This window comes from Desmodus rotundus, chromosome 11 (genome assembly GCF_022682495.2).
Source record: "Desmodus rotundus isolate HL8 chromosome 11, HLdesRot8A.1, whole genome shotgun sequence".
Classification (NCBI taxonomy): domain Eukaryota; kingdom Metazoa; phylum Chordata; class Mammalia; order Chiroptera; family Phyllostomidae; genus Desmodus; species Desmodus rotundus.
In genome coordinates this window covers 82,420,967-82,437,941 of record NC_071397.1, presented here as the reverse complement: position 1 = coordinate 82,437,941, position 16,975 = coordinate 82,420,967, and the positions used below count along the sequence as shown (strand labels likewise).

At 40.2% G+C, this 16,975-nt stretch overlaps 1 pseudogene; it reads right to left on the bottom strand.

The window, feature by feature from the left end:
* Positions 1–5,835: 5,835 nt before the first annotated feature.
* LOC112297263 (small ribosomal subunit protein eS4, X isoform-like) lies at positions 5,836–6,709 on the bottom strand (annotated as a pseudogene).
* Positions 6,710–16,975: the final 10,266 nt, after the last annotated feature.

Here is a 16,975-nt window from a genome sequence, read left to right as displayed (position 1 = left end):
TTTACTGAAATTTTATAAGTATCAACATTTCATTCTCACAACAACCCAATAATGTAGTTATGGTAATTTTATTATTCCCCTTATATAGATGTTAGGTACCCATATGTGCTCTTGGTTTGGGGTTCTAAGAAAATTTATCAATACCATGTCACAAATTAGCTTCTATGAAATTCAAAAATTCTCTTTAACCTCCAAACCAGTGAGAAATGAATGTGAGTTGCTTTGAAGGCACCCCGTCTGTGGTGTTTTGTTATGGCAGCCCGAATGGACTAACACAGCAAGAAAGGAAATGTTTTAGGCTCTGCAGGCCACCTACTGTCTCTGTCGCATATTCTTCTTTGTCTGTATCATCCTTTAAAAGTACAAATGTTATTCTTAGCTCTTGGACTAAACAAAAACAACAGGATTATGCCAGGAACTAGATTTGGTCCACAGGCTACGGTTTGCTGATCCTTTCTCTAAGCCTTGAGAAGGCAAATGGGGGACAAAAAATGAGAATGGTCACGGGGTCAGATACTCACGTTCTTTACTGAATATGTGATTTATGTGAAAAAGCAGGTCACACCCTTCTACCTTACAGTGTTCTCTGTGTTAAATTAATTAATTCCTGAGAGCTCTTCCTAAGTACAATGTTTCAACAACCATAGGAAATTATTAGCATTAACCTAAATTGCCCATGAACTACTGCAACTACAATCCCAGTTTAGCTGAATGAGTACCCAGAGCAGAAAGTACCCGCTCCTCGAATGGAAGCCCCAGAAATACAAAAGAACCGAAAGAAGTTTGAGTCATTATTATAAAACCCTCTGCTTGTTCTAAGCCACCGTTGAGGCAACATCCAGGCCTCCTGGCACTGAATAGCAATTCCAACCGCAGCTTGACGTAGCACTGTTCTGGGCTGGGACACCGCAAATGCACTGCCTGGCATATAGATGGTGCTCCGTCTATACTGAGTGAATGAATGAATGAATGAATGATCATATCCAACAGCTGAGCCTTCGTCTTCTGTGAACTACAGCTCTCCCAAGCCACAGACCTAACCCATCTGCTCAGACAGCCCCCTGCCTATCCCAGCGCCAAGTATGGAAATGTTCCCTGGGCTCAGTGGATAGAGACAAACGAAGAGAACACTGTTTATATAAGATATTCAACCATCCATAATTGTTGAATAAATATCCGACCCATTCTTTATATTTTCAAAGTTAAAATATTATAACCCTAATTATGTTCTACTGATAGATAATAATTTTAAATAAATGAATAAGTAGGAGGAAGAAATCTCTCTTTCAGGCGGACTGTGAAGTCCAGTCTGACACTGAGGAGGCGTGTCCTGTGAGCTGGATTGATAGGAGAACATCCTGGGCCACAGGTGAGCATGAGCTCCACCTCTCTGTCACTATTATTTAATGTTCAGACAAAGTGTCATTATTTGAAAATGCTTTTTAATAATTTAATAATCTGGTATATTTTATGACCAAGAATTTTAGAGCATTTTAATTTTTAAAAAGATTTCTACTTGAACACATTAGTTGAGTTTCAAATTTTGATGTCCAAATTGCAACTCATTCCTCTCAATTCTACTGTCCCCGAAACTCCCACCTTCACTCTGGAATGTGAGCTGGGACCCCCTTTTGAGGTTCAAATAGGGACAGTTCTACCTACCTGAAATGTGTTTTTACTTTATCTATTAAGTAAAGTGTTTTACTACATGGACAATGAGTTAAAAGATGATAAATATAGATTCAGGAATCTAGTTTCAGAAAAGGCAAACATTTTTTTTCAGATGCCAGAAAAAAAAACTGTGCTTTTTTTCTCTATCAGTAAATGAGGAAATGGAATTTGGCATTGAATTACAACATGTGTTAGAATCCAAAGAGACACCACAAAGTCCCCCGGAACACAGGAGCTGGAATAATTAGCAAAGCTGGTATTGAAATAAATAGAGAGGGTTCTTCATAGGCCAATTCTAACTGGTCGATATGTTTTTATAGAGTTATGAAATCACGCAGCGTTCAGTTACATTCCACTTTTATTCATCTCCAGTGGAGCCGTGTTCAAACCAGGAAACTCATTTCCAGTAAAAGAAGGATGGAAATACCACAAAGTAGTGATATTTAAATCAAATGAGTGAATCTAGAATTTTTAAAAATCAACCCTGGTGGATTAAAAGACATGAAACAAAGTTGCTTCGAACCTTACATAATTGATCCTAAAATACCTAGCAACAGATTGCTACTGCCAAACCTCACTCACGGAGTGAAGAAAAACGACACCGGTGCCCATCCTCGCCTTCCACTGTGAAACTGAACAGTGGCGGCTGTCCAGCCTCAGTGATTTGTCTATATGAATGCGCCATTTCTGAGTTCTCTGCAGCATCACTTTACTGAGAGGCTCATTTTATTCTTTACTATTCCATGTGTTATGAAACATCTTCCTTTCCACCCACTGGTGTCCCCAAGAGAATAAATTAATTTAGTAAGTAATCTAAGCCTGTGTTTTCCAAACTTCATTACAAGCAACATTATTCCTATAAGATGTTCTGTAAAAATAAAGAGGTTCGTCATCAGATAAATCTGCATATACACTGCCTGAGTTCCTCTCTTGGTAATGCACAGTGGGACCTTGATTTTTAAATTTCTGAGAAGATTGGCAGTGAAGAAACGTATTTGACCATGGATAGCTTTTGAGGTTTTTTTTCCCCATGTGGTATCCCATGGAATAAGTACTCACAGAATACATTTTTTGGAAAACTTCTATAAATAAACTAAGAAGGAGAAAAACTAACTGATAAATAAATCCTATAGCTACACTTCAAAGCCAAACTTTGGCACCAGAGCCTCACTACACGGCTCTGGGCCCTGGGGTTCATGCTGACTCGTTCTTTACTTTCACAGGCACTAGAAGGCCCCAGCACCACCAGGCCTCTCTCCTCCGTTCTCCCTGCAGCCCACCCTAGTCACCTACCAGCACTGTTTGTTTAGAGAACAAAACTCTTTGAAGTTCTTTGAGCTTCAGTAAAAAACCAGACTTCTGCCTTCAGTTGGAAGTTAATAGTACTTGAAAAAAATATAGGCATCTCAGCAGGACATTAAAAGAATGTCTAAGCAAAATAGAATAAAAGCATAAGAAATGATATTTTAAATGTCATTTTTTTAGGGTGTATAATAAGTTTTGGACTAAGCAAAGAAGTAGAACTATGACTATTTCCCTCATAAAATCTCATTAACTCAAAACACCAACAGGCAATTGTGGAAACTGGTCAAGAAGTACAGAGAAGAACAGAGAAGGAAGTGTTGAGAAGTGGCCTGCTGAATTCCAGAATGTTTCTTTCAGGCAGCAAAGTCACAATGAAAATGATCTCATTTCGGGAAACACTGTGTGGTAGGGACGTTAACTAGACTTAGCATGGCGATCATTTTGCAATACATACCTATACTGAATAATTATGTTGTACACTTGGAACTAATATAAGGTCACAATTACATTGTATTTTATCAATTATACTTTAATTAAAAAATACTAATAAAAAATTGTACTTTCACATTCCCCCCTGCCCACAGTACCCAGAAATTTTCAAACACAGCTCTTCACCACGATTTCGATCCTACGGTTCTTGGAGCAATGCTCTGTTTAAAGTCTCTCTCACCCACTAGAGGGCGATCTTCCTGAGGAAAAGCACCGCATGTCTTTGCCCGTGGCTGTGTCAAGCCAAGCACAGAGCCAGCACCTAGAATGAATGCACGGATAAAATAGCCGCGGAAGTGAGGAAAGAAGGGAGAGAGGGAAGACAGAAAGGGATCTTTCTGAGGTTTGGTTGTTTTACCAAAGTGTGGATGGATTTACAGTGCATTGTCTGGTTTTCCTGTGGCCCCAAAGGTTAAGTGTGAACCAGGAGATAATGAACCTGCATAAGCATTAGATCATGACATTTCTTTCATGTGCGTTGTGTTCCAGTCATGTGCATAGAGGTAGTACACCCATGTTTTCAGAGGAAAAAAAGTGTACTTCTTTTTTTAATCCTCACCTAAGGATATGTTTTTATTGATTTTAGAGAGAGAGAAAGGGGGAGAGAGGGAGAGAGGTAGGGGGAGAGAGAGAGAGAGGAACATTGATGTGAAAGAAACATCTATCAGTTGTCTCCTGTACAGACCAGGGATCGAACCTGCAACCTAAGTAGGTGACCTGACCGGAATCAAACCCACAAACTTTTTCGTGTGCGGGATGATACTCCAATCAACTGAGCCACCTGGGCAGGGCAAAATGTAGCTCCTATATCAAATGGACTCCATCCATGTTGGAGTCCATGTTATATGGACAGAGTCGTATGCTCACATGAGGTCATAGGAGGAAAAGAATAGGATGAGAGGAGTTAAACTTTGGTATTTTTATATTGTTTGCATGCCACTGAGAAATTAATATTTGATCACTATGGTTTTCTCAGAAACCTCCGTGTGGTGGGAATCATTGTGACATTCCTAAGGTCGTACTAGTGCTTTGCTGGAATTGGTGGGTGTTCAGTTACCACTCAGTTACCAAGATGCATTAAAAAATTAATCTGATTATAAGGGAAGGAGGAAAATAAAGGGAATCCAGTCATTCTGCCTCACTTTCCATTTCTGCCTCTAAAGCATGACTAGGTGACCCACTTAAGCTGCTGTATATTTCCCCCTATAATTTAGCAAAATCTGCAAAGTGAAACTCAGTAGACAACCTGACAGCATACAAGGCAGCAAACATTTAAATATCATCAACTTACAGGCTTGCTGCATGAGATCACTGATACATTCTCGCAGAATAACAAGCAGGTGGGTGGGGGAAGAAAACTGTTCACTTTTTTTACTCTGGTCAATTTGAAGCAAGCAAAGTCACAAATTAACATCCTTTTTATTATTATTCTGGGGAAGGTGTAGGAAAAAAGTGCTGCTTCAACAAAACAGAAAAGGACTCAGGTGTTCTCATATTTCTTTTCTGAGCCTGGATTTGAGCGGGCCATTCCATCTGATTGTAATTCCTGTAGGTAAGCAGATGTTCAGGAGGCAGGACAAGAATTAGAATAATCTATGTTGGATGTTCCTAAAACATGAGTTAGTGCTTTCAAACCCATAAAGCTTGGGATTTTATGGAGATGAACCACGTAATAGGTCCACGTGCAAGCATGTGCTCATCAAAATTATCTCAAGTGGATCATTTGCACCTCCTGACCTTCTGGAACTGACCTGTAAGATCTCTCCTCAAACCAATGTCTTCCTTCTAAAGATTAAAATCAGATATATATGTGTAACCAGCAGTGATAACATGCATTTTCAGGTTCAGATTTCTTGATCTAAAACAAATATGGGAAACAAGGTAAAATGCCAAAAGGAAATAATTTTAAATTATAATGCATTGCCTCCCTAATATTTCAAGGGACACTGCCAGAGATGACTAGTCAGAGACAGGAGGGTGGACAAATGGGAAAAATCACAGTAGTAAACCAATCTCCACAGACTGTACACAATTAACTGAGAGTTGGCTCTGGTGCAGTGAAAAGAAGGCAGGGCTTGGAATGCAAAAAGCTGGATGTGAATTGGCTCAGACACTTGTCAGTCAGTGGCATCAAGAGGGTATTTAACCTTTTACTGCCAGAGTGTCTTCAGCCTTAAAACAGGGAGAACGACACCTGCCTCACAGTGCAGTTGTGAGGCAATCTGTGTGAAGTCCCTGGAACCCTGGAGTCCACAGCTGCTTCTTGTTTTTCGTGTTTCTTCCCTCTTATATTTTCTCTTTTTCACAATAACACTTCCATTTTTAAAGCATCTGTTTTCCAAGCTCTTCTTCACATAGACTCTTTTTTTTTCATGCTGTATTATCTTTAATTAACTTCAAACACTCTTGCAAGCATGTCACTGGGAGGTCACTTCCCCCACTGCTCTGCTTGGCTGCCAGTCTCTTGTCTCCCTCTCTCCAGCAATGGTGAGGTGGACACCCTTTCCATGGGGAAGGGAAATCCATGGTTTGTTGCCTTTGCCAATAACAAAAATGGTGGGAAGCTGGGTGGCAAAGCTGTTGCCATTGGCATCTTTCACATGAACTATGTCAAAACAACCAATGTGTCTTTCTATGTTGGCAATCACACTGATTCTTCCCAGGTTATCATCTCCGGTGACCATACACTGGTTACTAGTGTCAAATTGATGAAATCAGTAATTTTGCCCATCTCCAAATCAGTCTGAATGGTGCCTGCCATTCACCTTGATGAAAGGATTAGGGTAGCAGAAGATGTGAGCATCACGGGTCACCAGATGAGGGATTCCTTTCCTATGCGCAAAGACCTTCCTCACTTTGCACAGCTTGTAGTTGGCTTCTCCAGGTGTAATACAATGAGCAGCAAAGCGACCTTTGGTGTCATAGATCACATAGAAATTCTCTCCAGTCTCGTCAAGGTTGATGACATCCTTAAAACCAGCAGATAGGTGACATTGGTTCGGACCTTGCCGTCAATCTATAAATTACTGCACATAGATTTTCTTTGCTTCATCTCCTGTTAGGGCATCCTTAAGTCTGTTCCTTAGGAAAATGATGAGAGGGAGACATCCTCTCAGCTTGTGTGGACCAGTAGATGGCCGAGGAGCAAACACACTGGTCATTTATCCAGCACCCAGTGCTTTGGAGCTGCTGTACGCTTCAGGTGCTTCTTGGGCCCACAAGCCATGGCTGTGGCAGGCACAGAAAGAGGCCACATAGATTTTTCTTAACTGATCTCACAGCAAAATATGACATAAACATTAATTCTGTTTCAGATACGAGAAAGCTGAGTCTCACAGTAGGACCCAGGCTAGCTAGATTCTAGCCCTGTGCTAATCCCACTGGACTGGACATTGAGGTGAAGGAATTACATGAAGAAATAGCTCAAAACAGTGAACATAGTCAGAGACCAAAGTTTAATAATGTAAGATTTTTAAAGCTGTTAGGTCAGATAGACATAAGAATATTATGCCAATCCAGATTATTTCAATTTCACTTTTTACCACATAGTTGGGGCTACCAGAGAATGGAAATAAATATCACATTATAGAGAGCACGGTATGGAATTTAGTAGGCTTGTGGAGAGCTGTGAAATGACTCACTTAAAAAAATTCTCTCTCGTTTGTGGTTGTTGTTTGCAGAAATATACAGATAATATGCACACATAAATATATGAGTTAATTAGAAGTTCTTGCCATACTAAAGTTAGTGTTAACTAATAATAATGCCTCAGTTTTAGCAACTTGAAAAATAATAACAATATATTGAAATACTACTGGTAAAACCTTTTTTGTTTTATGTCTATTTTTCATTTCATTACTACCGCTAGCATACATAAATACTATTATGAGAAGTCTTCATTTAAAAATGAAGTTTTAGAACAACTTTATGAAAATCTCAGGAAAAAAAGGTGAAGCAAAGAGGTAACATAAGGGATCAATGTAGTTTTTTTAACGTTTTTTTTTTAAATCGTATTTTTCCCATTACCATTTCATCCCCTTATACACCCCTCTCCCCAGCAATCACCACACTGGTGTCCACATCCATGAGTCCCTTGTGCTCAAACCTTCCACCCCCTAACATCCCCTCCTTAGCTCTCACCCTGCTCTCTAGGAGTCTATTCTGCTTGCTAGTTCAGTGTGTTCATTAGATTCCATATATGAGTTAAATCACATGGTATTTGTCCCTCGCTGACTGGCCTATCTCACTTAGCATAATGTTCTCCATCCATCCATACTGTTGCAAAGGGTAAAATTTTCTTCTTTTTTATGGCCAAGTAGTATTCCATTGTGTAAATATCCCCTAGTTGTTTTATCCACTCATCTGCTGATGGACACTTGGGCTGCTTCCATATCTTGGGGATTGTAAATAACACTGCAATGAACATAGGTGAGCTTATGTTCTTTTGAATTAGTGTTTTGGGTTCCTTCAGATATATTCCCAGAAGTGGGATCACTGGGTCAAAAGGTATCTCCACACTGCTTTCCACAGTGGCTGCACCAGTCTGCATTCCCACCAACAGTGCATGAGGGTTACCTTTTCTCCACATCCTTGCCAACACTTGTTGTTTGTTGATTTATTGATGATAGCCATTCTGACAGGTGTGAGATGGTATCTCATTATGGTTTTTATTTGCATTTCTCTGATGACTAGTGACATTGAGCATCTTTTCATGTGTCTATTGGCCATCTGTATGTCCTCTCTGGAGAAGTGTCCATTCAGGTCCTTTACCCATTGTTTAACTGGGTTGTTTGTTGTTGAGTTTTATAAGTTCTTTATAAATTTTGGATATTAACCCTTAATCAGATGTATTATTGAATATGTTCTCCCATTCTGTGAGTTGTCTTTTTATTTTGTTGATGCAAAAACTTTCTAGTTTGCTGTGCAAAACCTTGTTAGTTTAATGTAGTCCCATTTGTTTATTTTTTTTCTTTTGTTTCCCTTGCCTGGGGAGATATGTCTGATAAAATATTGCTATGAGCAATGTCTGAGATTTTGCTGCCTATGTTTTCTTCTATGATTTTTATGGTTTTAGATCTAACATTTAAATCTTTAATGCACTTTGAATTTATTCATATGCGTGGTATAAAAGGTGGTCTAGTTTCATTTTTCTGCACATATCTGTCCAATTTTCCCAACACACTTTATTGAATAAACTATCTTTAGCCCATTATATATGCCTGCTTCCTCTGTCAAATATTAATTGATTACAAAGTGTGGGTTTATTTCTAGGATCTCTGTTCTGTTCCATTGATCTGTGTGTCTGTATTTATGCCAATACCATGCTATTTTGATTACTATGGCTTTATAGTAGAGTTTCATATTAGATAGCATGATTCCTCCAAACTTGTTCTTCTTTCTCAGAATCACTTTTGCTAAGCAGGACCCTTTGTGGTTCCCTATAAATTGTTGAAGTATTTGTCTGAGTTCTGTGAAAATACCTCATTGGTATCTTGATGAGAAAGAGGGTCTGGCCATGAGAGGAACTGAGAAATGGGCAATACATCTCTAGAGAGTGGGAAAGAGACAAGGTGCAGGGCGGTGCCAGACGGCGCTAGAGAAACAGGCAGGGCCGTGGAGATCTTTGTTCTTAAGAGCAATGACAAACATTTCTTCTAGCAAGAAAGCTACAAGATAGATCTGCTTGAATAGGAAATCTCTTCGGCTTGTTGTGAACTGGTTGGAGAGAGCCAAAATGGGTGTCCAGAAAACAGCCGCTTCCCGGCGGCTGCTGTGGCTGGTGTGGGCGGTCGGGTGCGGTGGTGCTCGCCAAAAACTCGTTTACTTATTGAGCTCCCAAAACAATCTGGGCGATTTATCCCTTTAGGTTAAAATTTGATTTCTATTTAAACACTAGAATACAGGCTCCACAGTAAAAGGGCTTTATCCGCTGTGGCACTGCCGGGTCCCCAGCTCCAAAGCAGTGCTTGTACTTAGAGAGTGGTGCTCAATAAATAATTGTTGAACAACTGAGTAATGAATTTTAAAGGAAAGATTCCTATTGGGAGTGTAGAAAGTTCCAATGGGTCATTCATACCTTGATAGGAATGACGAACGTGAGCACCCGGGGGAGGCGGTGGGAAGCAGTGGGTAAGGCAAGCAACTTGCTAACTTCGTGGTATTTGTGTTTACGTGAGTATGGGAGACGGACAGGTAATGCCTTGGGTTGGAAATCTTAATAGGAATGACTACAGATACACTTGTAAGTCAAACTGTAATCTTGTGTGGTTAAAAAGTTCTTTCTAAATGACAGCAACTTTTATGTTTTGACATAAATTGGTCACTAAACCGTGTTTTTCATTTCTTGGTTTCTTTTTTCTTTCAGGGGGAGGATCTGGGTGCTGTCTTTGCATGTAGTCTGCACTAGCTGTGAAACCCCAGTGATTTCCAGTCCTGGTCTCCGGGCCTGGGCCTGCAGAGGAGCCAGTCGCTCTTGACAGAAACGTCAGTGGCAGCCGTGTCCCTGCTCCTGAGCACTGTTTGGGGGCTGAGACTAAACTCCAGATCACTCATCTCTTCTAAACCTTTCTGTGCTGTTCAGAACCCAAACTCGGTTTTACGTGGGAAGAATAAGTGATCCTGTATTGAGAAGGTCTGTACCGGTGGGTCTCTACCCTCTGTCAGCATTGTAACCTAGGACATGGCATGTTCCTGCGTGGATAAACCCTGCAGGACACCCAGACTCCGGAGCGTGAGAGCACAGTGACATCGGTGGCTGGCCGGGGCACTTCCCAGGTTCCGTGCGCACAGATGGTGAAGGACAGAGCTCACGCCACTCCAGCCTCTACTTCTGCTTTCGTCCTTCCGAGCCTCGGAGCCCTGCAAAACTCCAGGAAGATTCTGGATTCAGACCAAGCAGGTTCTACCAATAATATTTCTACCTCTAAATCTACCTTTCATATTCTCTCCCAGGTTTTTACTGTCAGGATAATCATCTCTTTCTAGAGTTGCAATGTTTTAAGTTGGATCTTAAATGTTAAATGTTAATGTTCAACATTTGAGAAAATACCAAATTCTGAAATTACACTTTGGGTTTGAAAATAAGGTTTTGTCATTCATTCAACAAATGTTTCTTGTGTACCTGCTTGGTACCAGGCAGTAAGCAAAAGAGGAATTCTGACCCTCTTAGAAATCCTCATTGGGGAAGACAGACGGGGAAGTACACAAGCATGTATTTACACACCTATACACTACGGGCGGCCACTATGTTGAAGTGCCTGTGAAAGCATTTGTCCATTCTTATATTGGGTGTCTATTTTTTCTCATCAATCTGTAGGAGTTATTCACACTTTCTGCCTTCTTTTGATGTACACATGTATTACAAATTTCTTCTGCTCTGTACTTTCTCAATCTCTTTAAAAGGCAATTTTTGGATGACCAGCTCTCATTAATTTTAATGAATTCTAATGTATCAACTTGTACTTTATAGTAACTTGGTGTTAATTGCCCAGTTTTGCTTTTCTTTGAGATTATCTTGTTATTCTAGCCCATTTTGAAATAAAAACTCCAAAGGGACCTACGTGCTAACCTAGCATTTTCAAACTCTTCAGATCTAAATTACTTAAATTATCCAGCAGAGGGAACTATGCTACAAAAGAGGAAAGCGGAACTACCTCTGGGTTTGGAGCAAAGCAGATTATTAATGTTGTAGTTTTGTCTTTGCATGTCAGAAAACAGGACTCTTTAATTTCTTTTCATATCCTCTGGCTAATTAGCATGCCTGGCAGGCAGGTGTGACCACCAGCTGAATTATTATACCAGCAGTTGCTGCACTGAGAATTGTTTTGGTGATCACGCGTGCCAAGGACATTCACATTTGCCGGGATTTTCATCTTTATTACCACTGTTCTTTATGGTACTGACTAAAGTAACTTCTGTGGCTATTTATAATCCTCCCAGAAGCCATTGTTTCTATTAGGAGAACTGTTTCCATTTTCCACAGTAGTTCTCAAATAGAAAAGAAATGACCAAAGCAACATCACAAATCCCTTAGTTAAGATGTTCTTGAAATTAAGCAATAATCACCTCGTATCCAGAATACACGTATATAGAAGGTTCTAAATATACAGTTTTCTAAAATCATTCCAGTTTTGCCTTCATATTCAGTTATTGAATTGGTTTGTTATTGTCCCGCAGTTCTGGAGGCCGGAAGTCTGCAGTCAAGGTGTTGGCAGGGTTGGTTCCCTCTGCAGGCTGGAAGGAGGACTCCGTTTCATGCCCCTCCCCTAGCTTCAGGTGGTTTCTGGCAGTCTGGGGTGTTCTGGGCTTGTAGACACATGACCCCAACCTCTGCCTTTCCATTCACACAGCATTCTCCCCGTGTGCATGTCTGCACCCAAATTTTTCTTTTTATAAGGACACAAGTCATATGGACTATAGCCCCCCCCCACTCCAATAGGACCTCACCCTAACTTAACTAATTACATCTGCAACAACCCTATTTCCAAGTAAGGTCATTTTCTGAGGAACTAGGACTTAGACCCTCAATATATGAACTTGAGGGGGGGATATTATTTAACCCATAATAGCTCTTTAATGCACCTCAAATTATTTTTGTATGTGCTATGAAATATGATGATTTTTCTGTAATTCACTGAAAATCCCATTCTTTCCCCCATCCATCTAAAACACCCCCTTGGCCATTTACATGATGTCCACAAATGTAGGGCTGTACACACTGTTTCATTGGTGTTTTAGTCTACCACATTGTCTCACTGTAACTTCACAGTGTCTCTCCTACACTCATTCGTTTCTCTCGTTGCAAGGTTGTTAGACTTGGAGCCATATGTTCCCATTCAAAGGACAATAAAACTTATCTCCTTCAAAGCCAAATGTTTGCAGTCCAGAGTAGGGACTCTACTCTTTGCATTCCCAGAGATAAGAATTCATTTACTTTCCAAAGTACTTGTTGAAATCAGGGACAGAGTTTCTCTCCCTCTCTCAAAACGTGATAGTGGCAGCTAAGCAGTGTGTAGTCTGTGCAAACCTCCAGATGCCTGGCTTGGGGCTTCCTTGGCTCTGGTGCACCCTCAGCTTCCACCTGGCTCTCGTCTCATCGCCCCGAGATAGAAGGAATGGGGCATGGAGAACTGATACAGTTACTGCTACATGTCAGTGATTTTCACCCGTGTGCCACAAGAATTTTTAAAACACACAAATACCTGACTATTTAGAGGTCAGAGGGCACTGACCTCTTTTCCCTCAGATTGTCAAATTAAAAAATGACAACAGCCAACACAATACCTATCTGGTGTGACTGTATCAAAATTATACCTATTTTTGTCACATCAGCAAAAAATATATTTTCTGGTGTGCCATAGCATTTTAGTAATTAGTTTATGTGTGCCACAAGATGAAAAAGGTTAAAAATCGATGCTGTCTGTAATAACTAACTCTGATCTCTGTTCTAGAAACCTCGTTTGTTTTTGACATAAAAATGAACAAATGTAGATACTAAGAACTTTATCATAGTACACTCCCAGCAATAAAAAAAGATAAAAACTACTGATACATGTAACAACATGAATGAACTTCAAAGATACTCTGTTGAGCAAAAGAAGCCAGCTACAAAAGGATACATACTGTATTGTTTCATTCATTGGAAGGTGAAAGAAGAGTCAAGCAGCAGTCAAGTGGTAGCGGAAGTCAAAACAGTGATCTCCTATGTTACTGGGGTCTGGGAAGAAGCCTGAGGGAATCTTCTGGCGTGCTGGAAACACTCTATATTTTGATCTGAAGTTGGTAACTTGGTTGTGTATACATGAAAACCTTAAGATTAGTGTGCTTTGTGCATGTTATGTATGCCATACCTTCCTAAAAAACTTTAAAAAAACCCTTCAGCCAGTTGTTTTGTGGGAATTGGCAAGTGATTCTGAAATGTATATGAAACTGCAAAGGGCAAAAAATATCCAAGATACTTGCAATAAGAGCAAAATAAAGGGACTTGCTCTACCAGGGAAAAGATAAAGTAATTAAAATAGTGTGGTACTGGAGTAATAACAGACAGGCCAATGGGACAGAGTAGAACCCATATTCCCATATGACACGTAGTTTATGAAGAAGATGGGACTGAAGAGCTGAAAGGAAAGGGTGCTGTAAATGACACTGGGTCCATTCGACTCACATTAAAATAAAACTGGAACCCCTACTTTATATCATACATAAAAATCAATTCTAGGCATGTCATAATTTGAAATGTGAAAAAATGAAACAGTAAAGCTTTCAGAAGATAGCTTAGAAGAATATCTTCATGATCGGAGGGTGAGATAACATTTTTTAAACAGGACACAAAATAGAATGACCATAAGAGAAACAATCAATAAGTAAACTATGTTATATTTAAGAACTTCTTTTATTACTCTAGTAAGAGAGCAGAAGGGCAAGCCACAGCAAGAGGAAAAGTACTTGCAACATATACAACTACTAAAGACCTTATATTTGGCATGTGTAACAAATTCCTTCAAATGAATTAAAAACAAAATAAAAATACAATCTAATAGAAAAATAGGCAAGAAACTTGATCAGATCATGACACAAATGGCTAATAAACTTTAGAAAAAGTTCTAAATGTCATTATCATCAGAAAAATGAAAATGAAAACCACCATGAGATACTACTACATACCCTCTAAAATGGCTAAAATTACGAAGCTTGAACATACCAAGTGTTGACAAGAATGTGGAAGACAAACTCTCATTACAGCTAACAGGCATGTACATTGTTACAACTACTTTGGCAAACAGGTTCGGCGTTATTTACTGAAGGTGAAATCACGTCTATCCTATGATCCAGCAGTTAGACTTCTGGATATACATCTGGCAGAAAAATGTGCACCTAAGCAAGAGACACAATGGGTATGTTCAAACAACACTCTTGTCAATAGCTCCAGCCAGAAACAAAGTTCACCAGAAATAGAATGAATAAATACATTGTGGCATAGTCAAACTTCACAGCATTATGCAACTATAAACAGCAACGTGGATGACTCCCATAGTATAATGTTGAGTGAGAGAAGCCAGACACAGTGGAATAAACACCGATATGGGGAAGAAGGGAAGTGGTAAGAGAGAGGCCTCTGTGGGGTTAGCACTGTTCTATTTCTTAACTTGCGTGACACATACCAACGTTGGCACTTTGTGATAACTCATTGAGCTGTAGCATCTATCTTTGTGCGCTTTTCTGTACGTGAATTATACTTACAATTACAACGTCTTTTAAAATGCATGAACCGCTTCTCAAAAAAATTGAAAAAAAAGACGAGAAACATGATGAAGATAGCCTTCCACAGGACTTTAAATAGTAGGTATTATTTGGATTTAAGCAGAGGGCATAGTATAAAAATTGCTAGTGGCTTCACATACCCACAAAGAATGGCAGAGTACACCAAAAGGATTTTAGAAATCTCAGTACTGGATGCTTATCCTCTCCCAATACTCTCTCCTTTCCTCAAATTTGCCCCCACCCCAGCCCTTTCCAGAGAACTTTATCTTGCCAGCTCTTTCCCTCCACCACCTGTCCCCTGATTTTCTGGCTTACTTTTGCAGCAGTCCCCTTAGTACATTCTGAACCTGCCTTGAAATACCGGAAAGAATGGGTATCTGTTGCCATTCACAATTGAGTTTACAGTATGGGAACTGCACCAATGCTGCATTTTCTTAATTAATAAGTATATATCTCAATATGTGTGTTATTTTACAGTTCACCCCTCAAAATATTTGATTGATTTTCTTAAGTGCCAGAGGCATGTAAGGAAGTCATTAAAAGCATGGACTTTGGAGTTAGATTAACCAGGATTCAGACTCCAGTTCTGTTGTTTATTAAAAACATTTTGTAACTCAGGGTACTGTGACTCACTCAGAGAGCTGCTGCAAGGATCTAAGAAGGCAGTAAATGTAAAATTCTTAGCATAACAACTGGCTCAGAGTAAGGAATCAGTAACTTCAGGTGATGATGATGATGATAATGATGATGATGATGGAGGAGAAGGAAGAGAAGAAACATTATTATTATCATTCCTGGAAAGTATTTAAACTGCAATAGGAAAAGTTCATATTTTTTGTTTGTAGTATTTACTGCTGGGGTTGAGGGTGGGAGGTATTGGTGTATGGCCTTTCTGACCAGAAAGCCCCAAAACCCATACAGCAGGCTCCAAAAATTAAGATCTCAGCATGATAAATCATGGCAAGAAGCACAATCTTTATGGCAGAACAAAATATCCATTTAAGTGTGTTGACTCATTTCAAAAATCTCCTGAAGAATATACTATTTATTTTTGACCAGGAAGGTTTAGACTGGGAGGAACTGGGACAGGGGTGAGTAAGACTATAAAGACACAGAAGAAACTCCCTAAGGTGAGTTCTGGGTCATAGGCAAAAAACAAAAGAAAAGCCATAACTCCGCTCTCTAATTTAATGCATGAGAAACCTCAACTGCACACCTAGCAGTTGCTCAGAGTACACTCAGCCTACAAAAACCACAGGTGTACTGAGTGCAGAGTGATAGGTCAGTTAACAGGAATGAGACCTGTAAAATTCTGACCTGCTGTCTGACTAGTGGATAGGGGAAGTTGAGGAGGAAGGGACAGAGGGAGGGAGGGGGACACAGATTACTGGCTCACAAGCAAGGGGTGGCCCACTTATGGGGAAGGACTCCAAGTCCCAGGTACCCTACCCTTTTCCACTTGCTAGCGGAGGAGACAACGAACTGTTACTGATCAAGTTAAGAAGGGTCGGGGAGAAGGGATGGAGAGCCACGAATATGGCTGCTTTAGCCCCTGTAAGGCCATGAACCATTCATGTTTGAACAGAAACGTATACAAGCCCTAAAGCTCATACCAAAAAATAACTGGCGCAAAATATCTTCATGGCAAATAGGCATCACATTTATTAATCCACTAGACTTAAAATGATAATGGAGCTAAACTAATATAATTTCCAGTTAGTAAGAACAGCAGCTCAAGATAATGCCAACGATGTACTAACAAGCTAGAATCTTTCCTAAAATGCTCAGTCCTTCCTAAACGTTTACTAAATCGGTAAGAATCCAGCCAGGAAAACAGAAACCATACCAGTTATTTTAACAGAAAGAATTTGCTATGAGAAGTTGGGTAAATGGATGTTGGAGAATTTAAAAAGTACAGTAAAAAGGGGATTCTGAGACTGAGACAGAGAGTAACTACAGCAAGCAGTCCTGGGGCTGAAGAAACAAGGAGAAGACCGGAGGGGGGGGGGAGTCCATCCTGGAAGATGAAGCCAGGAAACTGCAACTCAGACCTCTGGGAACGGGGCATGGCCAGCCCCTTGCTGGGATCCTTGAGGCAGAGCAACAAGGCTAACGACGGTCGTAGAGGAAGAAGCAGGAAACCAGCCGCAGCTCCCGCCGCGACAGGGACCTCTGGGCGCAGCGCCCCTGAGCTCCTCCTCCAGCTTTGAGTGTTCCTCTAGCGCCCACTACTGGTGGAACCTATAGGACC